This window comes from Balaenoptera physalus (assembly GCF_965194825.1).
Source record: "Balaenoptera physalus genome assembly, chromosome: 13".
In the NCBI taxonomy this organism is placed as follows: Eukaryota; Metazoa; Chordata; class Mammalia; order Artiodactyla; family Balaenopteridae; genus Balaenoptera; species Balaenoptera physalus.
In genome coordinates this window covers 57,076,201-57,092,010 of record NC_138892.1, presented here as the reverse complement: position 1 = coordinate 57,092,010, position 15,810 = coordinate 57,076,201, and the positions used below count along the sequence as shown (strand labels likewise).

General features: G+C 40.3%; 1 long non-coding RNA gene across 9 annotated transcripts in view; it reads right to left on the bottom strand.

Annotated features, from left to right (window-relative positions):
• LOC309642019 overlaps positions 1 to 15,810 on the bottom strand; it is a 168,856-nt gene that overhangs the window by 149,659 nt on the left and 3,387 nt on the right. For all 9 annotated transcript variants that reach the window (XR_014252896.1, XR_014252897.1, XR_014252898.1 and 6 more), the window contains exon 2: positions 15,460 to 15,537. This is a non-coding gene — a long non-coding RNA (uncharacterized lncRNA). The remainder of the gene's footprint in view (positions 1 to 15,459; positions 15,538 to 15,810) is intronic.

Genomic DNA, 15,810 nt, shown 5'->3' with positions numbered 1-15,810 from the left:
CCATGGACATCTATTGATCCTTCCTTAACCAAATGTGACAGTAAACAGGTAGGTCCACCAACCCCAGGCTGCCTAACATGTCCAGTGGTCCAAATGGCCAGGGCTTTCCACCCGTCCCTGCCTTGCTCAGTCTCCAGGTGCAGGTGAAGCAGTTTGCTGCAGCTGAGGCAACTGTGAAGGAACTGACACTTGGAGGCTGTCTGATGATGGCATCCCCACAGCAAGTCGGTCTCTGAAGAGCATCTGGGTTGTATAATCTTCACATCTGTCACAGTTCACCCTTTGTATCACGGACATCTACTTCTCCATATTTGTTCAAGTAGCAGCTCCTAGTTGAGCAGGATTCTGCTGGGTCTCTCCCCTGAGGCATCTCTTAGAAGTGGGAGGTCAGTGAGACAAATGACAGCCCCTCTCATGGCAGTTGGGCATGGAGCCACAACTGATATTCAATTGGAGTCTTCTCTTTACCTCAAAGACCAAGGATCCAATGTGGGAGTTGCTCCAACTGTCCAGTGTTAAAATACTGGATCAGAAATGACCACTGAATGAATCTATTAACTTAGTGAACTCGCTATAAGCTGGATCTTGGCAATACTCCATTTATTATTTGGAGCTCACATGTCCAAATTCTAGGAAGGGGCATGATGATGCTTTGGGTCTTTAGTTGTCAACGTCCACTCATTCACTCTGTCCTTCAGTCTGCATAATATCTAGGTTTCCCCATTCCCGCTTTCCTTTGGGGAAAGACTTGGGGAATCATTCAAATACAATTGTCATGTTGTTGCAAGGTTGTTTCTCCTAAGAGCCAGCCATCTCTGTAGTCAAAGTGTTCCAGTTCTAAAAACTGGCTCAGGTCTGGAAACAGGGCAAAGACTTATGATTTTTTTTTTTTTTAATGGGATGACTTCCCTCTACCTCCCCACCCAGTGACCCAACTTTGATTTCTTCTGCTGGTTCGAGATGAGTAGTGCCTTTGTCAGCTGACCGTCTATTATGCCCTTTTGTATGTCATGTTCTATGAATCATCTTAATAGCTTTCTGTGGCTGAGCCCCCCTAGGATGCCAGACCAAGCTTATTAGTCATTGCAATAGTCTTTGTATCCTGATTTTGGGTAGTTAAGCACTGCTATCTGAATTACATTGTTTTGAGGCCTTATCAGCCCCATTGTTATCAGTGAGCCAAGTTCTGTAACTGCCTGTCTAAACTACAGAGGAGAGCCACCACTGAACATTCTAGTGATGCTGGTGCCCCTTGCACCAGCACATTCCTTATGGCCTTGTTAATTACTGTGCTCTATGGGTCTCCCTGTAGAATATAATAACTGGTGAGTCTTTTGGTAGTATATAACATCTACATTCCTGCAGAGTCACTTCCCTGAGCCTTTAATGATTTCCTTCACCATCTGCCATGGAAAATCTGGCATTTCAGCTTTGCTCATCGTGATGGTTAATTCTATGTGTCAACTTGACTGGGCTATGGGAGCCAGTTGTTTGATCAAATGTCAGTCTAGATGTTGCTGTGAAAGTGTTTTTAAAATGCCAAACATTTAAATCAGTAGATATCTTAAAATTAAAGCTATCTATATCTATATCATATCTACATCTATATATGGAGAGAGACACATACTGCTTCTCTGGAGAACCTGACACACTCATCTGTGGGCTATTGCTTTTTCTGTGTTTTTCTAGGAGCCTTTCTAGTAGAGAGTTCACATCATCTCCTGGGGGTACTTGCCAGTGTGTTAAATCCTGTATCAGGAGAAACATTGCCAAGTTAATCAACTCTTTCCTATCTAATTTTAAGTTTTGACCCCCTTGATTAAGCATTCTTAGTATCCAGTGACACAAGTACTCTACCAGCTCCACTGGCTAAGTCTTGTAGCTGCTTTGGGGGTACAGTCTTGTAATCCTTAAGATACCAGTTACTCCGTACATCTAAATAATCTGATACTTCACTTTCACTAGTGCAGAGCTTCCATTGGTATGCCTTCCAGCATTGCTGAAAAGTTTTAATAAATGAACCACCACATTGTTCCAGAAGCTGTCTGTGTTGGGGTCCTCCAGCCAGGTGATGAATAATGCAGCTCTAAAAGTCTGTAGTTAACATCTGCTTTCTCAGACCCTTCCTGGTACCAACTTTCAAAGGCTGGATTACGTAAAAGCAGATTCTGAGAAGTTTAAGGTGCAACATATTTATTAGCAGTCAACACGTAAGAAGGGAAAGGGGAATTAGCATGACTGGGAAGCAGAAGAAATCAAAATGACTGGGTTTTAATACACCTGCCACCCTTGGTCACCAGATGCAGGCTACCCAAAACAGGAGGTGACATCAGACAATGTGACTTCCTGCAGCTAAGGCAGAACTTGAAGTTGATGACATGTGGAGGCTTCCTGCTAACCCCGCTCTCTGCATCTGGGCTGCATTTGGGGTCTAAGAAACACAGCTGTGTCTACCACATGGAATTAAATTTTCAAAGGCAGGAGATAAAACAAAAAAAAACCAAGAAACAAACAGCAAACCACCTACCTCTTTCTCTCTATATCAGACCTGACTTTTCTAAGGAAAACTATAAGCAGGTCCATTTGTTGTTTAGTAATTTTTTACTAGCATTCTTCCACTGGTTTCCAGTTGTAGAAAGTGATAGAGAAAAAGAGCTAAGGAGGAAAGTGTGGCAGACTGCATTTTCCAAAAATGGCTGCAACAACATCTCCCACCCCACATGCTTTCCAAAAATGTATATTTGCTATTCCCCCTCTAAAGGTGGAGTCTAATTCCTCTTCTCTTTTGTGGTAGGTAGAATGACTTCCCAAAGATATCCCTACTCTACCCTAGAGCCTATGAATATATGTTGTTCACAGGGCAAAAGGGAGTTTGCAAATGTAAATAAGATGATGGGCCTTAAAATAGGGATATTATCCAGGTGGGCCCAATATAATCACACACATTCTTAAAAGCAGAAAACTGCTTTTAAGAGATGGAATGAGGAGGAAGTCAGAGACATTCAAAGCATGAGAAAGACTCTAGGCACTGTTGCCTTTTGAAGATGAAGGAGCAATGTGATGAGTAATAGAGGTGACCTTCAGAAGCTGACAGCTGCCATGGAAATGGGGACCTCAGCCCTACAACCGCAAGGATCTGAATTTTGCAGGTAACCTGAATGAGCTTGGAAACAAAATTTCCCCTAGACTGTGAGACCCAGAGCAGAGGAATCAGTCAAACGGACTCAGACTTCTGACTTACAGAATGGTGAGTTCATAAATTTGTGTTGTTTTAGGCCACTAAATTTGTGATGATTTGTTACAGCAGCAATAGAAGACTAATATTGACTTGTGACTTGCTAGTGACCAGCAGAACAAAATAGAAGAGACACTGAGTAACTTTTGAGTTTAGGTGAACTTCTACCTGGGTCTTGGAAGGCTAGCTCTCAGTAGGCTGCCTTTAGGAACACAGCAATCACACTGTAAGAATCCCAAGCCATAGGCAGAAACCATGTCTCAGTGCTTCAATAAGGAGACCCAGGAGAACCCAGCCTTTGAGTCATTCCAACCCAGGAACCATATATGTGATTGAAGATGCACCTCAATATATTAGGACCCTGTGCTCCAGTCTTTCCACTTGAAGCTACAGACATTATGGAGCAGAGACAAGCCATCCCTGTTCTACAAACAGAGTACATGGGCATAATGAAATTGCTGTTGGTTTATACCACAATTTTAAAATTTTTACACAAAAATAGTAACTGGAAAAGAAAGGAAGGGGAAAAAAATCTCTCAAATAAAAAGAGGAATAATTTTTAAAGATCCCATACCTGGAGTGAAAAAGATATACAATTCTCTCTAGAATAGTTATGAGGAGGAATTTTATTCTCAAGTTATATCTGGTTGAATGACAGAGGAAGAGAATATCTTTTTATGCTCTACTCTACAATGGGGTCTGTAGCTCCCACATGATAAATGGTACTTCTTGCAGTTAATCTTAACTGAACAGATATTTATTTAAAGTAAGATGCCAGTGAAGTGATTAATTTTTCTATATAAAACTATTTCTGGATTTTGCAATTGTCCAATTTGTTCTTTAAAAACTGATTAAGGATCGAGAGAAGATGGCGGAAGAGTAAGACGCGGAGATCACCTTCCTTCCCACAGATACACTAGAAATACATCTACACGTGGAACTGCTCCTACAGAACACCCACTGAACGCTGTCAGAAAACGTCCGACCTCCAAAAAGGCAAGAAACTCCCCCCGTACTTGGGTAGGGCAAAAGAGAAAAGAAATAACAGAGACAAAAGAATAGGGACTGCACCTGCACCAGTGGGAGGGAGCTGTGAAGGAGGAAAGATTTCCACGCACTAGGAAGCCCCTTCGCGGGCAGACACTGCGGGTGGCAGAGGGGGGAAGCTTCGGAGCCACGGAGGAGAGCGCAGCCACAGGGGTGCGGAGGGCAAAGCGGAGAGGTTCCCGCACGGAGGCTCGGCGCCGAGCAGCACTCACCAGCCCGAGAGGCTTGTCTGCTCACCCGCCGGGGCGGGCGGGGCTGGGAGCTGAGGCTCGGGCTTCGGTCGGATCGCAGGGAGAGGACTGGGGTTGGCGGCGTCAACACAGCCTGAAGGGGATAGTGCACCACAGCTAGCCGGGAGGGAGTCGGGGGAAAAAGTCTGCAGCTGCCGAAGAGGCAAGAGACTTTTTCTTCCCTCTTTGTTTCCTGGTGCGCGAGGAGAGGGGATTCAGAGCGCCGCCTAAACGAACTTCAGAGAAGTGTGCGAGCCGCAGCTCTCAGCGCGGACCCCACAGCAACAGGGGCGCAGGGGGAAAAACGGAGAGACTCCCGCAGAGAGGCTCGGCGCCGAGCAGCACTCTCCAGCCCGAGAGGCTTGTCTGCTCCCCCGCCGGGGCGGGCGGGGCTGGGAGCTGAGGCTCGGCTTCGGTCGGATCGCAGGGAGAGGACTGAGGCTGGCAGCGTGAACACAGCCTGAAGGGGTTAGCGCACCACAGCTGGCTGGGAGGGAGACCGGGAAAAAGTCTGCAGCTGCCGAAGAGGCAAGGGACTTTTTCTTGCCTCTTTGTTTCGCGGCGCGCAAGGAGAGGGGATTCAGAGCGCCGCCTAAACGAACTCCAGAGAAGGGCGCGAGCCGCGGCTATCACCGCGGACCCCAGAGACGGGCGTGAGACGCTGGGGCTGCTGCTGCCGCCTCCAAAAATCCTGTGCGAGCACAGGTCACTCTCCACACCGCCCCTCCCGGTAGCCTGTGCAGCCCGCCACTGCCAGGGTCCCGTGTTCCCGGGACAACTTCCCCGGGAGAACGCGCTGCGCGCCTCAGGCTGGTACAACGTCACGCCGGCCTCTGACGCCGCAGGCTCGCCCCGCCTCCTCTGTACCCCTCCCTCCCCGCAGCCGGAGTGAGCCAGAGCCCCCGAAGCAGCTGCTCCTTTAACCCCGTCCTGTCTGGGCGGGGAATAGACGCCCTCAGGCGACCTACACGCAGAGGCGGGTCCAAATCCAAAGCTGAACCCCAGGAGCTGTGCGAACAGGGAAGAGAAGGGGAAATCTCTCCCAGCAGCCTCAGAAGCAGCAGATTAAAACTCCACAAACAACTTGATGTGCCTGCATCTGTTGAATACCTGAATAGACAACGAATCATCCCAAATTCAGGAGGTGGACTTTGGGAGCAGGATATATTAATTTTTCCCCTTTTCCTTTTTTTTGTGAGTGTATATGTATATGCTTCTGGGTGAGATTTTGTCTGTATAGCTTTGCTTTACAATAGCTTTATTTTACTTCACTATATTATAGCCTCTTTCTTTCTTTCTTTCTTTCTATTTTTTCTCCCTTTTACTCTGAGTCGTGTGGACGAAAGGCTCTTGGAGCTCCAGCCAGGCATCAGGGCCGTGCCTCTGAGGTGGGAGAGCCAACTTCAGGACACTGGTCCACAATAGACCTCCCAGCTCCACGTAATACCAAATGGCAAAAATCTCTCAGAGATCTCCATCTCAACATCAAGACCCAGCTTCACTCAACGACCAGCAAGCTACAGTGCTGGACACCCTATGCCAAACAACTAGGAAGACAGGAACACAGCCCCATCCATAGCAGAGAGGCTGCCTAAAATCATAATAAGGCCACAGACACCCCAAAATACACCACCAGACGTGGACGTGCCCACCAGAAAGACAAGATCCAGCCTCATCCACCAGAGCTCAGGCACTAGTTCCCTCCACCAGGAAGCCTACACAACCCACTGAACCAACCTTAGCCACTGGGGACAGATACCAAAAACAACAGGAACTACAAACCTGCAGCCTATGAAAAGGAGACCCCAAACACAGTAAGATAAGCAAAATGAGACAACAGAAAAACACACAGAAGATGAAGGAGCAGGGTCAAAATACACCAGACTTAATAAATGAAGAGGAAATAGGTAGTCTACCTGAAAAAGAATTCAGAATAATGATAGTAAGGATGATCCAAAATCTTGGAAATAGAATAGACAAAATGCAAGAAACATTTAACAAGGACGTAGAAGAACTAAAGAGGAACCAAGCAATGATGAAAAACACAATAAATGAAATTAAAAATACTCTAGATGGGATCAATAGCAGAATAACTGAGGCAGAAGAAAGGATAAGTGACCTGGAAGATAAAATGGTGGAAATAACTACTACAGAGCAGGATAAAGAAAAAAGAATGAAAAGAACTGAGGACAGTCTCAGAGACCTCTGGGACAACATTAAACGCACCAACATTCGAATTATAGGGGTCCCAGAAGAAGAAGAGAAAAAGAAAGGGACTGAGAAAATATTTGAAGAGATTATAGTTGAAAACTTCCCTAATATGGGAAAGGAAATAGTTAATCAAGTCCTGGAAGCACAGAGAGTCCCATACAGGATAAACCCAAGGAGAAACACGCCAAGACACATATTAATCAAACTGTCAAAAATTAAATATAAGGAAAACATATTAAAGGCAGCAAGGGAAAAAAAACAAATAACACACAAGGGAATCCCCATAAGGTTAACATCTGATCTTTCAGCAGAAACTCTGCAAGCCAGAAGGGAGTGGCAGGATATACTTAAAGTGATGAAGGAGAAAAACCTACAACCAAGATTACTCTACCCAGCAAGGATCTCATTCAGATTCGATGGAGAAATTAAAACCTTTACAGAGAAGCAAAAGCTGAGAGAGTTCAGCACCACCAAACCAGCTTTACAACAAATGCTAAAGGAACTTCTCTAGGCAAGAAACACAAGAGAAGGAAAACACCTACAATAACAAACCCAAAACATGTAAGAAAATGGGAATAGGAACATACATATCGATAATTACCTTGAATGTAAATGGATTAAATGCTCCCACCAAAAGACACAGGCTGGCTGAATGGATACAAAAACAAGACCCATATATATGCTGTCTACAAGAGACCCACTTCAGACCTAGAGACACATACAGACTGAAAGTGAGGGGATGGAAAAAGATATTCCATGCAAATGGAAATCAAAAGAAAGCTGGAGTAGCAATTCTCATATCAGACAAAATAGACTTTAAAATAAAGACTATTACAAGAGACAAAGAAGGACACTATATAATGATCAAGGGATCGATCCAAGAGGAAGGTATAACAATTGTAAATATTTATGCACCCAACATAGGAGCACCTCAATACATAAGGCAAATACTAACAGCCATAAAAGGGGAAATCGACAGCAACACAATCATAGTAGGGGACTTTAACACCCCACTTTCACCAATGGACAGATCATCCAAAATGAAAATAAATAAGGAAACACAAGCTTTAAATGATACATTAAACAATATGGACTTAATTGATATTTATAGGACATTCCACCCCAAAACAACAGAATACACATTTTTCTCAAGTGCTCATGGAACATTCTCCAGGATAGATCATATCTTGGGTCACAAATCAAGCCTTGGTAAATTTAAGAAAATTGAAATCGTATCAAGTATCTTTTCTGACCACAACGCTATGAGACTAGCTATCAATTACAGGAAAAGATCTGTAAAAAATACAAACACATGGAGGCTACACAATACACTACTTAATAACGAAGTGATTACTGAAGAAATCAAAGGGGAAATCAAAAAATACCTAGAAACAAATGACAATGGAGATACGACGACCCAAAACCTATGGGACGCAGCAAAAGCAGTGCTAAGAGGGAAGTTTATAGCAATACAAGCCTACCTCAAGAAACAGGAAACATCTCGAATAAACAACCTAACCTTGCACCTAAAGCAATTAGAGAAAGAAGAACAAAAAAACCCCAAAGCCAGCAGAAGGAAAGAAATTATAAAGATCAGGTCAGAAATAAATGAAAAAGAAATGAAGGAAACAATAGCAAAAATCAATGAAACTAAAAGCTGGTTCTTTGAGAAGATAAACAAAATTGATAAACCATTAGCCAGACTCATCAAGAGAAAAAGGGAGAAGACTCAGATCAATAGAATTAGAAATGAAAAAGGAGAAGTAACCACTGACACTGCAGAAATACAAAAGATCATGAGAGATTACTACAAGCAACTCTATGCCAATAAAATGGACAACCTGGAAGAAATGGACAGATTCTTAGAAATGCACAAACTGCCGAGACTGAACCAGGAAGAAATAGAAAATATGAACAGACCAATCACAAGCACTGAAATTGAAACTGTGATTAAAAACCTTCCAACAAACAAAAGCCCAGGACCAGATGGCTTCACAGGTGAATTCTATCAAACATTTAGAGAAGAGCTAACACCTATCCTTCTCAAACTCTTCCAAAATATTGCAGAGGGAGGAACACTCCCAAACTCATTCTACGAGGCCACCATCACCCTGATACCAAAACCAGACAAAGATGTCACAAAGAAAGAAAACTACAGGCCAATATCACTGATGAACATAGATGCAAAAATCCTCAACAAAATACTAGCAAACAGAATCCAACAGCACATTAAAAGGATCATACACCATGATCAAGTGGGGTTTATCCCAGGAATGCAAGGATTCTTCAATATACGCAAATCAATCAATGTGATACATCATATTAACAAATTGAAGGAGAAAAACCATATGATCATCTCAATAGATGCAGAGAAAGCTTTCGACAAAATTCAACACCCATTTATGATAAAAGCCCTGCAGAAAGTAGGCATAGAGGGAACTTTCCTCAACATAATAAAGGCCATATATGACAAACCCACAGCCAACATTGTCCTCAATGGTGAAAAACTGAAACCATTTCCACTAAGATCAGGAACAAGACAAGGTTGCCCACTCTCACCACTATTATTCAACATAGTTTTGGAAGTGTTAGCCACAGCAATCAGAGAAGACAAAGAAATAAAAGGAATCCAAATCGGAAAAGAAGAAGTAAAGCTGTCACTATTTGCAGATGACATGATACTATACATAGAGAATCCTAAAGATGCTACCAGAAAACTCCTAGAGCTAATCAATGAATTTGGTAAAGTAGCAGGACACAAAATTAATGCACAGAAATCTCTTGCATTTCTATACACTAATGACGAAAACTCTGAAAGTGAAATTAAGAAAACACTCCCATTTACCATTGCAACAAAAAGAATAAAATATCTAGGAATAAACCTACCTAAGGAGACAAAAGACCTGTATGCAGAAAATTATAAGACACTGATGAAAGAAATTAAAGATGATACAAATAGATGGAGAGATATACCATGTTCCTGGATTGGAAGAATCAACATTGTGAAAATGACTCTACTACCCAAAGCAATCTACAGATTCAATGCAATCCCTATCAAACTACCACTGGCATTTTTCACAGAACTAGAACAAAAAATTTCACAATTTGTATGGAAACACAAAAGACCCCGAATAGCCAAAGCAATCTTGAGAACGAAAAATGGAGCTGGGGCAATCAGGCTCCCTGACTTCAGACTATATTACAAAGTTTCAGTAATCAAGACAGTTTGGTACTGGCACAAAAACAGAAATATAGATCAATGGAACAGGATAGAAAGCCCAGAGATAAACCCACACACATATGGTTACCTTATCTTTGATAAAGGAGGCAAGCATATACAGTGGAGAAAAGACAGCCTCTTCAATAAGTGGTGCTGGGAAAATTGGACAGGTACATGTAAAAGTATGAAATTAGAACACTCCCTGACACCATGCACAAAAATAAACTCAAAATGGATTAAAGACCTAAGTGTAAGGGCAGACACTATCAAACTCTTAGAGGAAAACATAGGCAGAACACTCTATGACATAAATCACAGCAAGATTCTTTTTGACCCAGCTCCCAGAGAAATGGAAATAAGAACACAAATAAACAAATGGGACCTAATGAAACTTAAAAGCTTTTGCACACCAAAGGAAACCATAAACAAGACCAAAAGACAACCATCAGAATGGGAGAAAATATTTGCAAATGAAGCAACTGACAAAGGATTAATCTCCAAGATTTAGAAGCAGCTCATGCAGCTCAATAACAAAAAAACGAACAACCCAATCCAAAAATGGGCAGAAGACCTAAATAGACATTTCTCCAAAGAAGATATACAGATGGCCTACAGACACATGAAAGAATGCTCAACATCCTTAATCATTAGAGAAATGCAAATCAAAACTACAATGAGATATCATCTCACGCCGGTCAGAATGGCCATCATCAAAAAATCTACAAACAATAAATGCTGGAGAGGGTGTGGAGAAAAGGGAACACTCTTGCACTGTTGGTGGGAATGTAAATTGATACAGCCACTATGGAGAACAGTATGGAGGTTCCTTAAAAAACTACAAATAGAACTACCATACGATCCAGCAATCCCAATACTGGGCATGTACCCTGAGAAAACCATAGGTCAAAAAGAGTCATGTACCAAAATGTTCATTGCAGCTCTATTTACAATAGCCAGGACATGGAAGCAACCTAAGTGTCCATCAACAGATGAATGGATAAAGAAGATGTGGCACATATATACAATGGAATATTACTCAGCCATAAAAAGAAATGAAATGGAGGTATTTGTAATGAGGTGGATGGAGTTAGAGTCTGTCATACAGAGTGAAGTAAGTCAGAAAGAGAAAAACAAATACAGTATGCTAACACATATATACGGAATCTAAGGGAAAAAAAAAAAAAAGGCCATGAAGAACCTAGTGGCAAGACGGAATAAAGACACAGACCTACTAGAGAATGGACTTGAGGATATGGGGAGGGGGTGGGGTGATATGTGACAGGGTAAGAGAGTGTCATGGACATATATACACTACCAAATGTAAAATAGATAACTAGTGGGAAGCAGCCGCATAGCACAGGGAGATCAGCTCGGTGCTTTGTGACCACCTAGAGGGGTGGGATGGGGAGGGTGGGAGGGAGGGAGATGCAAGAGGGAAGAGAAATGGGAACATATTGTATATGTATAACTGATTCACTTTGTTATAAAGCAGAAGCTAACACACCATTGTAAGGCAATTATACTTCAATAAAGCTGTTTAAAAAAAAAACTGATTAAGGAGATAAACTTAAATGTCAAATCTTTTTTAATTTAATTTTTTTATTGAATGAGATTCTTTAAATTCTATAGTGTTTATAATTTTCAAAAGTTTCACACACATGATTTCATACAGTCCCATAACCCCTTTTCCCCCCTACCCCTATGTTGCTTCTCCCGGCTTCCCTCTCCCCACTGGCAACCACTAGTTTGTTCTCTATATCTGTGAGTCTGCTTCTTTTTTGTTTTATTCACCAGTTCATTGTATTCTTCAGATTCCACTATTGGGTTGGCCAAAAAGTTCTTTCAGGGTTGTCTATAAGATGTTACAGGAAAACCCGAACGAACTTTTTGGCCAACCCAATATAAGTGCTATCATACAGTATTTGCCTTTTTCTGTCTGACTTATTTCACTTAGCATAATGCAAATATCAAATCTTAAGTAATATTACATTTTCTTTTCTCATTCAAATTATGTCAAATCAATTTGCTTTACTTATGTAACTTTATTTCTGAAATACTATTTCCTAAATATGTACATATTTTGCATATGATAATACCACCTTTCATTTTTGTTAAGTTTTACAATTTAGAAATCAATTCCATTTATTATATCATGTGGTTGACTCTTCTTAATAATCAAATCAAGTTTTTTATTTACAAAGAAAGTAAAATTTAAACATATTTGTGTCTTTGCCAAAGTAGTGCATTAGTAAAGTGCCCAACTAGGCCTATATCCAGTTATTCAGATGCCTAGTATCTGAAATACTAATTTCAGACATTGTATTGCTTTTTTAACACATTTTTTATTTTATGTATTAAAAATCAAACTTGATATGATAACATATGTCCACAGAAATATTTCTATTTAAATATTCATGGCAGTATTTAAATAATAAAAATAATCCAAATATCCTTCAACATGTGAATTGATAAAAAAAAATTGTGGCATTTCCACACAATACAATACTAACCAACAAGGAAAGGAAGAACTACTGATGTATACACACAACTACATGGATGAATTAAAGATAAGTATGCAGAATAAAAGAAGCCAAATAAAAAAGAATACATATGATGTCATTCTATTTATATACCATTTTAGAGTACAGAAAACCAACTGGTCTATGATGATAAAAACCAGATTAGCAATTACCTGGGCTTCAGGGAGGACTGAATAAAAATGGCATGAGGGAACTTTCTGGGATGATGGAAATGCTCTATATCTTGATTAGAGTGGTGATTAGATGGATATAATAATTTGTCAGAATTCACCAAACTGTACACTTAAAATGCATGCATTTTAATGTAACTTATATGTCAATAAAGTTTATTTAAAATAAAATAAAGCTGGTATATTGACAGAGAAATCCACAATTGTTGTTTGAAGTCTTTGGCATCATGAAAGAAAGCTCATTCTCCTTCATAAAGGCTTCCGAGGAAAAAACTCCACATGTCTTTTTTGAAACATGTTTCTGCATCTCTGGATAACCCTTCAACTCAATACTGTAACTAGGATAGTCTATTCCAGTTCAGATTGAAAAAAATTACGAGGAATATCATTCAAGAAAACTAATATCCCAATATTTATACTCTGATTTGTACATACGTGCAAACATAATTATGGGGTGGGTGTAATCATAGCATTAGTATCATAATAAGTATGAAAATTAAAGAAATAGTGTATAGTCTGCTTGAGAGAACCACTACTTACATCCAAAAAGCTTATCACAGTGCCTATCATGTAATAGTTGCTTAATAAATATGTCTAATGAATAAAACTCATGAAGATTGAATTCCATGACTCAGGACATGCATTGAGAAATGAAATTCTGATGAATCAAGGAAAAAAAATACAAAATCAATAAACTTCAGGTGACCACCTACATTGCTAGGCTCCACCACAAACCACAGGGCTGGATTTGAAACCTACATCACATTTCATATAACAAATCTTATACAGATTATTTCTTGGGAAAAAATTTATAACAAGTGATAATTCAAGATCACAATCAACAAACTCCCAGAAAAATGAACCAACATTAAGAAATCAATTAGAATTATACAGCAAAACAGCACAAAACAAATAAGCAGTTTGAGTCAATGCCTGGCAGATGGAAATCAGCAGAAGAGCCTCTGAATGGAAGACAAAATGGCAAAATGGCTCTAACTTTAGGCAAGTAAAACAAAGTAAGGGCAGTTGAAAATCTAGCTTACTGAGAAGCAGGTAGCTGAGAGTATTTTAGCCTGAAACTATCTTGTGACCTATGAGGCATTATGTAAATGCAAACAATGACTAACCCTTCAAGGACAGTCCAGGCACAGGGCAAGTTACACCAGGTTACAAGTTAAGCAGGTAACTTTATGGTCGCATTCTTATGCATCTTGATCAAAACTACTCTCCAAAGTATTTACAGTAAACAGTTATTTTTGGTTAATTAGAAAAAAAACCCTCACCATACATAAATATTTTCTTCATTTGTTAACAGTATGCATAATATCTGTAAATCTTTGTGCCCTTGAAGAGCTTGAAAGTACCAGGGAGTTCTAAAAAGTGAAGCTAAAGTTAATAGACCCACCTAAGACCACATGTACAGAAAAAGGCACTGAAACCTAGGTTCCTTGGTACCATATTCATTCATCATTCATTCATTTGATAAAATTCATTAAATATTAAATGCTTATAAGCCATTATTTACAAGACCCTGCTAGGAAAGTTTATAGTTTATTGTAAAAATTTTTAATCCAAGTTTTTAATTTTATATGCTTTCAGAATAATTAACATATTCAGATGAAGGCATCTATAATTAGGTTTATAATTAGAATTCATTAAGCTTACTTTATGGATAACATTAAATAAATTGTAAAATTAGAAAAATACCAGTGGACAGGACTTTAAATGCAGAATCCACTGAAAGATTTTTGGAGCCTCAAGAGTCATTTCTTTTGACAAAAGACCTCTCTGGGCTCTTGTATAGTTATTGAAAGGCACCCCATACAACCATGTCCAACATGATTGTTTTCCCTTTTTTTATTCTTTAAAAACTGAGACTAGGTTTGCATTCTCCACAATTCTATGGGAGGCTTCCACAGAAGAGATTTCCAAAGTAGCTGATACGGATGCACTCAAGATATAAATCAAGAAGCAGTGGAGTGATGTCTTTCATATTTTGTATATTGTATGAAACCAGGTCAGAGCAATCATATTCACAGCTGCTAGCCAGCTACAATCTCAGTCACAGTATGCTGTCACTAGATGCTGGATGGCAGGTGCACATTCATTTTCACTCAGGCTGAGGGGAATACTGGGACATTTGGTCTTTTGTCCTTAGTTAAAACCAATCTATTGTGTGTAGTTAACACACACACACATACCCCTGCTTTGGTCTCACAGAGTCTTGCCAAGAAAAGGCTGTTATATGTTAAGTTGGGGTTGTGAGGACATGTATTTTTAGCCTTGACTTAAGAACACATTAGAGCATTCTTGTAAGCTCAATGTTTCAATGGCTTGTTATGCCATTATGATTTTTAATCTTATTAAATAACATCTTGTATTGGTCAGAATAGGCTAGGCTATGTTCTCATGACAAATTCTGAAATCTCAGTGGCTAAACACAATAACGGTTTCTTGCTCACACAGAGTCCAGTGCAAGACAAGCAGCCTTTCTTTATCTTTTAGTGACTCCATGTTATAGTGACTCCATATGAAACATGAGGCTATTAGAGCAGGGAAAGGTGGGGAGAAAGGAGAATTACTGGTTCTTAATGCCCTTCAGCCAGAAATCACGTAAGTTGCTTTCATTCATACTCTATTAGTTAGAACTTGTCACATGGCCCCAATATAACTGTAAGAGAAGCCAGGAAATGTAGTGACATGCAGATCATGGATACTATTAGTGCCAACAGCTTCTACTACGTATCTGTTGCAAAAAACTCACACTGTCATCTCTTTCCTCCCTTGGGCAAACATTATTGATTACCTTATATCTACAGGAATTTGTGCTGGATGCTGGAAGATTACAGGGAGGAGTAAAAGGTCATCACTACCCTCCAACAGCCTAAAAGATAGGGGAGACAAAAGAATTACAATATTGCCATACTGTGAAGCAGAAGAAAATCCCCCAAATACAGGCATACACCATGTACTATAGGAACATGGGAATTAATTCTTATTGAAGGAATCCTTGAAATGCTACAGAGGTGATGACATTTATGCTGGGCCTTGAAGGACATGCTTAATACAGAAAAGAGGGTGGGGAATGAGAAAAGACATGGCATGGCTGAGGAATGAAGGGGTAGAAAAACTGGAAATGAGGCTGTGGGTGTGTAAT